At 40.2% G+C, this 11,331-nt stretch overlaps 1 protein-coding gene across 12 annotated transcripts in view; it reads left to right on the forward strand.

Annotated features, from left to right (window-relative positions):
- The window catches only part of RBFOX2 (RNA binding protein, fox-1 homolog (C. elegans) 2), a 168,766-nt gene that overhangs the window by 102,465 nt on the left and 54,970 nt on the right, over positions 1-11,331 (forward strand). The gene's annotated exons all lie outside the window — the stretch shown is intronic.

Below are 11,331 nucleotides of genomic sequence, written 5' to 3' on the forward strand. Positions count from 1 at the left end.
CACCCCGAGCATCCTCTTGCTTAGGGCCTTCCTTCTGTTTCTTGCGTACCAGAGATGCCCTTTCCCTAGATAGCCACATGGTCGCTCAAGGAGATGCCTTGATGACCTTCCTATTTCACCCTTTGCTCCCTAGTCAACGCCCAGGCCCTCATCCTGCTGCTTCCTCACTTGTCACTGATGTTAGTACATATCATGACTTGTTATGTTTGTTTATTATCTGTGGCCCCTGACACCTCCAAAGAATATAAGCTCTATAAGGCCAGAGACCTTGTCAGCAGTCTGTTTATTGGCTTCCCAGTGTCTGGAACTCCGCCTGACACATCAGTCATAGCTAATGAGCTAATCCTGAGATAAAATGTCTTTACTCTCAGGTACTGCGCTGAGACTGCCTGCATAGCTGCATTATCTCATTAGATCCTCTCAGCAACTCTCTGATTGTCCTCACAGTACCACAGCAGAAACTGAGGCACACCATGGTTAGGTAACTTGCCCACGTACACGCAACTACTAATAGATACGGGGAGTCATCACCACAGACTGATTGGGGAATCCATACTTTGAACCACGGTGCTCTAATGCCCCTTGTAGGTATTACATTGTCAAGAAACATTTGTTGACTGAATTAATTGGGTTAAGATTTTGATTCTTTCTGTAATGCCCAGCTCTGGTTTGTTCAAGGCTTTGATGGAATACTTGCAGTAACAGATATTAAACAAAATTTAATAAAGTGAATTCATTGTTATAATAGTCGGCGGCATTGTGGAGTGCGTATTCCATTAGGCACTCTCACGGTGCCATCCATGTGAAGTCATTCCTTTCAGCAGTCTTAAAGTGCAGTTGCCGGCCACATCAAGGCACTAGTAGGCATCACGTAGCGTTGTCAGTGATTTGTAACTTCAAAAATGAGGGTATATTGCCCCTATCTCTTGAGTAGAATGTTGTTTTTCTAATCCATTCTAAAACATACCGTCAGCTGATTGACAAGAATCTACCTGTCTTCCATACCTAGGCCTTGCCCAAACTCCTCAAAGGTCACTTAACACTGAAAATTTTCATTTTTTAAATTTATGTTTTAGAAATTTGGTTTTGAAGGTGGCCATTGTACCATCGAATAACATGTGAAATGAAATGAAAATGTGAAATGAAAATCAGCAAAAGTAAATTTGATCACTTCCCTTGAGAAGTTGATATATCAAAGAGTGTTGAAGATAAAAAGGTAAGGCTTATAGTCTTAAATCAATCGTAGAAGAGACGAGACATAATATACAACAAAAAAAAATTGAACCCTTGATATAACAGTATTTATTTCAAAATTTTTGATGTAACAGTATTTATTTCAAAATCAAGTATCATGGGAATATTCTTAGATTAGCTTACTGTGACATATCATTCTTTCCATCATGCCTCTTGAATTTTTTCAAAGGGTTATTAGTTCCAGAATATTAGAAGACCTGTTAACTAATGACACAGGAAATAGGCTGTTAGATTAACAAAAGGAAATAGTTTTTTTTTTAAACTAACTTGAAATCACATAAGTATTTAATTCATTAAGAATTACAGGATTAAGTTCCGCAATTAAAATTTGATATTTCATATATAAAAGAACACTTAAGGAGAAAATATGGTAATAGAAATCAATAATTCTTTCATGGAATAAGAAATGCTTTTATATCCACAAGTAGTATAATTCTTTAATACTGATGACGAGATTCCTTTTAAGAAGCTTTAAAGTATGGTAGGTGAAACTTAAATGGAAAAGGAGAGATTTCTAGTCTCAGAAGCTAGATGTGTCTGCGAATGACCAGACAGCAGTTTTGGCTTCGTTAGCCTCGCTGTCTCTCACTGCTGCTCCACTCTTGTGTTGGAGCTTAAAATCAGTCAGAGATGGTGCGATGGTACCTTTTGTGCAGGTTTGGCTATCTTCTAGTTAGTCTTTATTTATGAGTATTGAAATTTCAAACTCATACAATTTCTGTATGTTACAAAATACTCCTTTTGAATTCTTTTCAATTATTTATAAAAATGTAAACACTGCTCTTAGCTTGCAAGTCACAGAAAAACGGGGAATGGAGGAGAATTGGTTTACAAGCCACAGTTTGCCGGCCTCTGCAGGGACACAGCTCCTAGCGCTCTCAGCAGGTCATCTCAAATCCCAGTAAAAGTGAACCCTGCTTGCTTTCTCATTCTCCCCCTCAGAAAATAGGACGGTTTGTCCCCTTCACTCAATCCTTTTCTCTCTACACACCACCCCTAATTGTGAACTATTTGCCGTTCCCTGTATAAGCCATTTTTTAATATTTTGCCGTGCCTTGTATATATCTGTCAATTATTTTTCATGTATTATATCACTTGGGCCAGAAATTAATTTCTAAATTGCCTTAAAGGTCCATCTTCACCTCCCTAAGAAACCCTGCCCTGTCTCCTGGAGTTGTGCATCTTTGGCATTATATATAATGCAGTTTAAGTAATACTTTAATTGTGAGTATATTTGTCTGCGTTTTCCATTATACTATAGTTTCTTATTGGGATTGAGACTATATGTGGAATTTAGAGAAACGAAACAAAGGGTCAGACGAAAAGCAAACCAGAAACAAACCCTAGAAAACTGACTAGTCAGTTAGCATTTTCCCAACAGATTATTGTCTTCCCTTCCTGGTGTTCACCCAAGCTGTGTTTTGATTTCTTCCTACACTAATTGCAGTTACAGCTTTTTAAAAATGACAGAAGCCTGTAAGTTATCTATAACTCTACTAAGTTGCAATATATTTCTTTTCTTCCTTTAAGAAATTCTTACTGAATAGTTTTTTTTTTTAAAGATTTATTTATTTATGCATACAGAACTGGGGTACAGGCCAGAGGCTCAGGGCGGTGAGAGGCTTCACCAGAGACAGAGTGGGGAGCAGAACAGGCAGATCGACGAAGTACACTGCTGAGGGGAGCAGCGGGTGGGTCAGGAGAGGTCTGCCACACCATGTGGTCACCTCCGGGGCAGGCGGGAATCGAACTCATGGCGAAGTGGCTTTAGCTTCTCAGTGCAGTGCTTTAACCCGCTGCGCCACCAGGGAGGGCCCAACTGAATAGTTTTAAGGTAGTCACAGGAAATACAAAGGTGAGTTTTATCTGGATGATCACCTGCTCTCAAAGAGTGTGTGTTATGTAAACTCCGGAGCTAGTCAGCCAAATAATTATAGAATTATAAGTGCTATGCTAGGGCTAAGTATTAGGTTTAGCGGGGTTAGAAGAGGATATGACTTTCTTTCCTATTTGAATGAAAACTGACTACCTGAGAGGTACCTCAGGTACGTCAGATCAGTAGATGATTGAAGAAAAGACAAAGAATGTGTTGGTGCTGGATGTATAGAAAGAAGAAAGACTCTCTGAGTAGGAAGAATGGCAGGTGCAAAGAGGGGGGGAGGGGCTATTGGCTTGAGGGGCATCAGAATCCATCTGTTCTGCCATTGCTGCCACTCAGACAGCCTCCAGACTGCTCGCAGCCAGCCCTGGAGGCCCTGACCCTTTCTTGCCTTACTTTTTCTCCATAGCAAACTGTCTTGTTTTGTTTCCCCAGTGTCTTGTTTTGTCTCCCTACCAGAATGTAAACTCTGTAAGGGCAAGAACTTTGTCTTTTTAGTCGTCATTGTTTGGACAGCATCTAGGACAAAGTATCTGACGCGAATAGGAGCTTGGTAAACTATTTGATGGTAAGAGTGGAGGCTGAGTACCCCCAAGCATACAAGAGGACACAGGCCTGGTGTCCCCAGATGTGTGTACTTGAGACCACAGACATCAGAAATTAGGGTTTTAAGAGGAGACTGCATGAACAATATCTTACTTTCGAAAGCTCATCCTGGCAGCTGCGTGGAAAATTGATTGGCTGAAATTAACTTAGAAAAAAGGACAACTTTTAAAAGATTCTTGGCATGTCCTGGGTGAGAGTTGATGAGAGCAGAAACTTGTTTCTCTTTTCATTACCCACAGTGCATAGCATCAACTCTTAACATGTAGCCTTTCAGTTGACATACATATTCAGTAGAACTGTAATAAACCCATCCATTACTGTAAATATTTATGAAACATTATATTGTGGTAAACTTTCTGCAGAATTACTAAAGCTGACTGCTGACAGCCAGCCCTGGAGCCCCGTGCCCCTTTTTGTCTTACTTTTTCTCCATAATAAACTGTCTTGTTTTGCTACAAGGAAAGTTCCTTTTTTTTTTTTAAATAAACTTACTACTTCAAAAGCAGATATCAGAAGCAACCTAATCAACTAGCTGATTGATTAAATATCGTACATTTTCTAAAAATCAACTACTCTGTACTTATCATATGGCGAGGAGTCCATAATGAAGTATATGCTTCAGTCCCTGAGCTGACTATCGGCTTTCTTTGCAAAATGAATGAACGGAATAGTAACTGTGGTTATTTGTAAACCATGGTTACAGATAAAAATGACGTTTTGCTCTGGAAAAGATAGGGGGAAATTTTACCTGTTACTCTGTGTGTGTGTGTGTGTGTGTGTGTGTGTGTGTGTGTGTGTGTAGATACACACACGTCACATGAGTTACTCATTAGAGAAGTGAGCTGTAATAGAACATCTGATACAAAATCTATAAAGAATGATTAGGTATTTTTTGATTCAGGAGACCCTATACAGTGTTACTGATGTTTTATTCTGACCTGAGTTACTGCTGTTTCCAAGGGTATTCCAGTTGGACATGTAGAAAATTCAAACCTAATTGCCTGTGAAAACAAAACAAAGAGTAGATTAACTTAGACTGTAGCGAAAAGTTTGGTTAAGAAAAAGACTCACCCACATGTGCTGTAGGTCACCTGGCACTTTGAATAGAACAGACAGCTGGCCCTGACTAGTAAGTGAGGGTCTTTTGTTTCCAAGGAAGCAGGTAGCGACCTAGAGCATCTCTTATGGTCTGTGGCTGCCAGTGGAAAACATGATTTGTGGGGGTTTCAGGTCTAAATACTGCCTTCAGGAGATGGAGGCAAGAGCTTGTAAGAGGTTAGAGACGTTAAGATGTTTACAGGGTTTGTCATTTTTAACCTAAGACTATTGGTTTGAGTGACTTTGTTCTGAAATATTTATTTTTCTATTTAAATATTCATTGCTTTGAAATGACACTACTCAGTCAGGGGAGAGGTCAGACTGGCTTTCTAGTCTGAGTAGTTAGAGAGGCAGGGTGGACTATGTGTGTTTGTGTTTTGAAGGTAAGTTGTTTGGTGGCAAGTTTACAATATTCTTGTGGGCAAGATTATACCTGTTCTTAGACTTGGAATTGTCAGATCCTGTAATTCATTTACCCTAAGCATGGAGGTAAAACACACCTCACTTCCGTACACTAGACCCTGACCCTTTACTCACACCCACGCTGACAGAACTCCAGTCTCGTCTTGTGTTTTAGTTGGTTTGTGTTAAAAACAAAACAAACTGATGTTTATTCTCTTATCTGTAGGTTCCACATAAGAAGGTAAATCTTTGAGTAATTTGCACTGCTGGTGCTGTTGCCTGCTGTTCAGAACCACTCCCGCCCTCTCAATCTTGTCCCTCTTCTAAAGGTGTAGCTGCTTTAGGGCATTTTCTGGAAGCGCCTGCTACTATCCATACTTGCCTCCCGTTCTGCCCAGCGAAAAGCCTCTAATGCAGTGTTTTTCAGTGTGGTGCTTAAGCCACCTCTCCCTGGAGCACAGGGTCCAGATACTTCGTTGTTAAAACATGTTACCACAGGGTTGTTGTGTACAATAAAATATGGAGGTCCCTACTCTCAAGGGACTAGATAAAAAGGTGGGCTTGTGGGTATGGGGGCTGTGTGGTGGAGTTGCTCTATGCTGCATGGGGCTAGTAATTTTATTTTTCAGATTGCAGCAGAAATAGGAGTGTCTCTGGATTCTTCCCTTGCAGCCAGATGCAAGATAGGTTATATATTTTTCCTTTTGATGGGAATTACTCAGTGTATTGGTATATTTGAATTAGGAATTAAAACTTTAAGCATATCTCATGTGGTATACCAGAAGACCATATGCAATGTAACTCCTCTTATACTACCTATGATTTAAAGGAGAAAGACATTTTTTTTTTTAAGATTTATGCCTATAGATCTGGGGTGCAGGCCAGAGTGCAGGGGTGGTGAGAGAAATCACCGGAGACAAAGTGAGGAGTAGAACAGGCAGATTAACGAAGTACACTGCTGAGTGGAACAGGGGGTGAGACAGGAGAGGTCTGCTGTGCCATGTGGTCACCTCCGGGGCCTGGGATCGAACTCGCATTGAAGTGGCATCAGCCAGATTGCAGTGCTGTGTACTAACCTGTTGTGCCACCAGGAAGGGCCCAAGAAGACATCATTCTTTTTTTTTTTTTTTTTTTTTTAAAGATTTATTTATTTGTGCATACAGAACTGGGGTACAGGCCAGAGGCTCAGGGGGGGTGAGGCTTCACCAGAGACAGAGTGGGGAGCAGAACAGGCAGATCGATGAAGTACACTGCTGAGGGGAGCAGTGGGCGGGCCAGGAGAGGTCTGCCTCGCCATGTGGTCACCTCCAGGGGAGGCGGGAATCGAACTCATGCAGAAGCGGCCCCAGATGAGAATCTGCACTGCACTGAGAAGTGCTGTGCCTTAACCTGCTGCGCCACCAGGGAGGGCCGAAAGACATCATTCTTAATTAACTCCTTTTCTATAAGGTTAAAAGATATGTACACAAAGCACAAGCACATAAATGTTGATTCTTTTCTTCTTAATGGTACTTGACAGATTTTCTTTTTCTTTCCCAGCACTCTTCTCCAGTGCGATAGCAACCCAAGGCAGCATTTGCTCAATCCACACGAAACAAATGACTTTCCACCTTAATCTTCTTTTATATAATAAATTTCTAACACTTAATATTTGTTCAGCACCGTATGGGATTTTACACTGTATCTAGCAGTGCCCCCTCCCATATTGAAGCTCTAATCTCATAGGAGAGAGGTAGAACACTTATTTAGATAATTCAAGAATAAGTCTTTGACTTTAAATGTCTTGTACAGCTGAATAGTGCAAACTAGGTGCCATGCGAATATAGAGGAAGGAATTACTTTTAGCTGGAAATGGGGGACGTGGACACTTGCTGAAGGTCTGCTAGATGCTGTACCAGGAAAGTGTTGTGTGTTCTTTATCTCATTTCAGTGTCATAACAGATCCTTTTGATAGTTGACCCAAAAAAAATGAGGCTTAATTTCTCATCCAGAGTCACACAACAGATTAAAAAAAAAATAGACAAGTACACAGCCCCTGCTGGCAGTGTGAGGGCAGAGGAGAAGAAGCAGCAGCTGCCGCCGGAGAACCTGCGTTGTAATGGACGCTGATGGGAGCCAGAGGCCGCACGGTTTATTTTTTCTGCTCACATGAAATCATAATTTATATCTAGGGAATAAAGAACTCACAGTTAAATCTTTACTAGAGTTCTTCATTTGCATAGTATTCCTCATTGTCTATTTTTTTTATCTTGTGGAAGAGAATGTTTATAGACTGCCAAGTGAGGGAAATGTCTGTGGACTACAAAAAAATTAATTTCTCATTTGAGACATACTCAAGTTGCCTAACCTGTGAAATTAAAAGTAAAATATTGTATGTAAACATGGAACAAAATTCTTGTCTGGCAATCACACAAACTGCCATCTTGTAGTTTGTTTTGGCCCATATTACTTCTCTTCCAAACTTGTGACTTTGGAATTCGACTTAGAAATTTAGTAGCAGGCCCATAAAGCAATTTAACATTTTTGGTGATGATGCTGGTACTTGGGGAGAACTTCTGAAATTGTAGAATGTTTGAGAGATAATTGGGAACTCACTCCTAGCCCAGTTTCATGCCCTTAGTGTACATAAACACACTGGGGTTTTTTAATAAAAATTTTTAATTCCTATAAGTAACTAAATCTACCAAGAATAACTTCTTGACCACTGCCAAACAGAAGGTTTACATTTCCCTTCTTTTCAGGAAACAGTTCAGCCTCTGTCTTGTATTTCTTTGAGACAGTGCTGAGCCTACTGGCAGATCCTATAAAATGTTTTTACCTTTCCTCCCTCCTCTCCCACTGCTAATTGAATTATTCAGGTGTTATTCAGTCCACTGAGCCAGCTTTGTCAGGATGGCCCTGTGGGAGAGCCAGTGCTGTGTGTTTCTAAGTGAGGTTCCCAGCAGGGTGGAGGCGGAGCCTGGAGCCTGGGTGTGGAGTGGCACAGGGAGCACCCAGCCAGACAGCACCGCGGCCCAGTGCTGGAAGCTCCTTTGCCGTATTCACCTACCTGGGAAGGAGGCCTTTGGCATTCTTACTGTCTTTCATTTACCAACCCACTGAAGTTTGGGTTCTTATATCTTTCTTATCTTTTTTCAGACCAATAAACCCTGTGAGGTGAGGTGAGGTGAAGTGCTGGGTAATTCGAGGGAGAATTATTTTATTGTATGTCCCTTGTGGGCTCTCAGAATCGCTAAGGAGAAACCTAATACAGTGACCGAACTTTTCCCCCCTTTCAACTCTACTTCCGCAGCCAAATCAGACATATTTTCTTTTCTGCTTTTTAGGTTTGCTGTCTTAAGAATCCCTCGCACTCCAGTTACACTCTCAGGTTTTTCTGTTTTAGTTGTCATATTTCAGTCCTTCCAGATTGTTTGGTGTGGAGCATGAACTGAAAGGCTAATTTTATTTTCGTTCTAGTGGGGAGCCAACTTACCACTACAGTGTGATTAATCAGGTTGCCTTTACTTTCTGTTTAGTTCCCTGTAAACGTGATCTGTTGGAGGGTTATCAGTGCTGTGTTTATCACTTTGTATGTTTGTACTGTCTAGTCTATGTTTTATGACAAGTTTTGCTACATGATAGAACACTTCATAGTCTTTTTTTTCTGAACTTTCTTAATCTTTTTCATACACTAATTAGAAAACTACTTGTACTGTATCCTTCCCCAGACGCTATTTGCTTTTCTTTGGAAAGGATATTAGATATATATTTTATTTTAAGAAGGATTAACATTTTTATATCAGGCATTCTCCAGAAACAAAAAATAACTTTTAATTCATGTGTTATTTGCTATTATAAAATGTTGTTATTCTTTAGGGTAATTGGTTATTGCTAATTTAAAAATAATTATAATCTGGCAAAAGTTTTTTATTAGGCCTACTAGTTGGTGGCTAATTATTTTGGCTTTTTAAGTGTAGCTACATTCGCCTCTTAGGTTTTTTTTATCTCCATTTCAATTTTACTGTATGTACAAGGAGTGCTAGTGATAGGTGCATTTGTCTTCCAATTTTTAATAATAGTAACAATATGTTACTATTGTTGATATGTTGAATGTCATATTGAATGTTTATTGATGTTTTTTAATTTTTTTGTTATGATTAACAGTAACATACACAGCAGTTATTCAGTTTAATGAATTTTAAGCTTGATACCACTGTCCTAGGACAAAGCAGACAGAATCCCTAAAAGTACTCCCCTCCCAGCCCCCAAGAAAGCAAAGGCTTCTTTTATCCCTTCTGTTACCACAGATTCATCTTTGCTGTTCTTATATTTTGTGTGAATGGAATTGTAATCTTTAAAAAGATTCCTCCACCATGTTGTGAGCTCCGTTCTTCTTTCTCTTTTTTACTGTGGAACATTTTACTTTTGGGTTCTTACAAATAGGCTTCATCAAACATTATTGCCAGGTGTTTTTGTATGCATTGGCTGATAGTTCTTTTGGATAAATACCACAAGTGGTTTAACTTTCTCAAAAATTAAAACTGCAAACTGTTCTAGTGTGGAATTGTTTCCATTTTACACTTCAAATCCAAGTTCAGCAACATATTTAAGTTCTTCTTGTCCCGCACCCTTGGTAGTGTTTCGTGTTTCCAGTGGCTGTGAAATGGTGTCTCCTTTTAGGTTGTACGCTCATACCCCTGCTGTGTAATGCCTCTGAGCCACCACTCATGTATTTTCTGTCCATTGTTTCACCTTTTTGTGGGAAGCCTCTGTTAAAGTCATTAGCCTGTATAAAAATGCTTTTGTTCTTTTTATTATGATTTGTAATAGTTCATTTTAAATTTTGGATGTGTGTCCTACCAGATCTACATATTGTGAATACAGTTTCACAGTCTCTGTTCTTTTAATTATTGTTGTAATGGTGCCTTTAAAAAAACAGACACGGGCCCTCCCTGGTGGCGCAGTGGGTTAAAGCACAGCACTGAGAAGCTAAAGCCACTTCCGCATGAGTTCGATTTCCGCCTGCCCCGGAGGTGACCACATGGCGTGGCAGACCTCTCCTGACCCACCTGCGGCTCCCCTCAGCAGTGTCCTTCGTCAATCTGCCTGTTCTGCTCCCCGCTCTGTCTCTGGTGAAGCCTCTCGCCACCCCTGCGCCTCTGGCCTGTACCCCAGTTCTGTATGCACAAATAAATAAATCTTAAAAAAAAGACACTTAAAATTTTGATAAATTTCAGTTTATAAACATTATTTCTCAATAGTTCTTGGTTGTGTCCCATGAATTGCTTATAACACGTTGTGAAGATTTTTCCTGAGTTGTTTTTTTTTCCCCCTTGAAGCTTTATACTTTTAGTTCTTAGGTTTATTAAAATCTCTGATCTCAACTCAAGTTAACATTTGTGTATGTAGGGTAGAGTTAATATTTATTTCTGTCCATCCAGGTATTCATTTGTATCATTCGTTAAAATGCTTTCTTTTCCACCCTCAGTTGCCTTGACTTTGTAATGTTGACGGTACCTGTGGGAGTCAGCCTCCTGTGCTGGTCCATCCTCTACTTGCTCATCCTTAGTCTAGCACCATGCTGTTGTGGTTACCATATTTTTATAGTCATTCTTGAAATCAGGTTGTGTAAGTCCTCTGATTTTGATTTTTTTTTTTCAGGAATGTTCCACCTAGTCTAGGTCCTTTGCATTTCCATATAAATTTCAGTAATGTTGATTTTTACAGAAACACCTGCTGAGATTTTGATTATGGTTTGTGGGTCTTAGTGTGTATGGCCATCTCAAGAATGGTTTTCAGTCTGCTTATCATAGCCTTTGTAAATTTCTTTTTTTATTTAATGAAGAACAACTGATTGTAGTAACGGTGATTGAACCTTCCTTAAAAATAGTGTGAGATCGGGCCCTCCCTGGTGGTGCAGCGGGTTAAAGCACAACACTGAGAAGCTAAAGCCACTTCCCCATGAGTTCAATTCCTGCCTGCCCTGGAGGTGACCACATGGCGCGGCAGACTTCTCCTGACCCGCCCGCTGCTCCCCTCAGCAGTGTACTTTGTCTTTCTGCCTGTTCTGCTCCCCACTCTGTCTCTGGTGAAACCTCTCGCCACCCCTG

The sequence above is a fragment of the Condylura cristata genome, unplaced genomic scaffold (genome assembly GCF_000260355.1).
Source record: "Condylura cristata isolate star-nosed mole 26May11 unplaced genomic scaffold, ConCri1.0 scaffold00004, whole genome shotgun sequence".
Taxonomy (NCBI): Eukaryota; Metazoa; Chordata; class Mammalia; order Eulipotyphla; family Talpidae; genus Condylura; species Condylura cristata.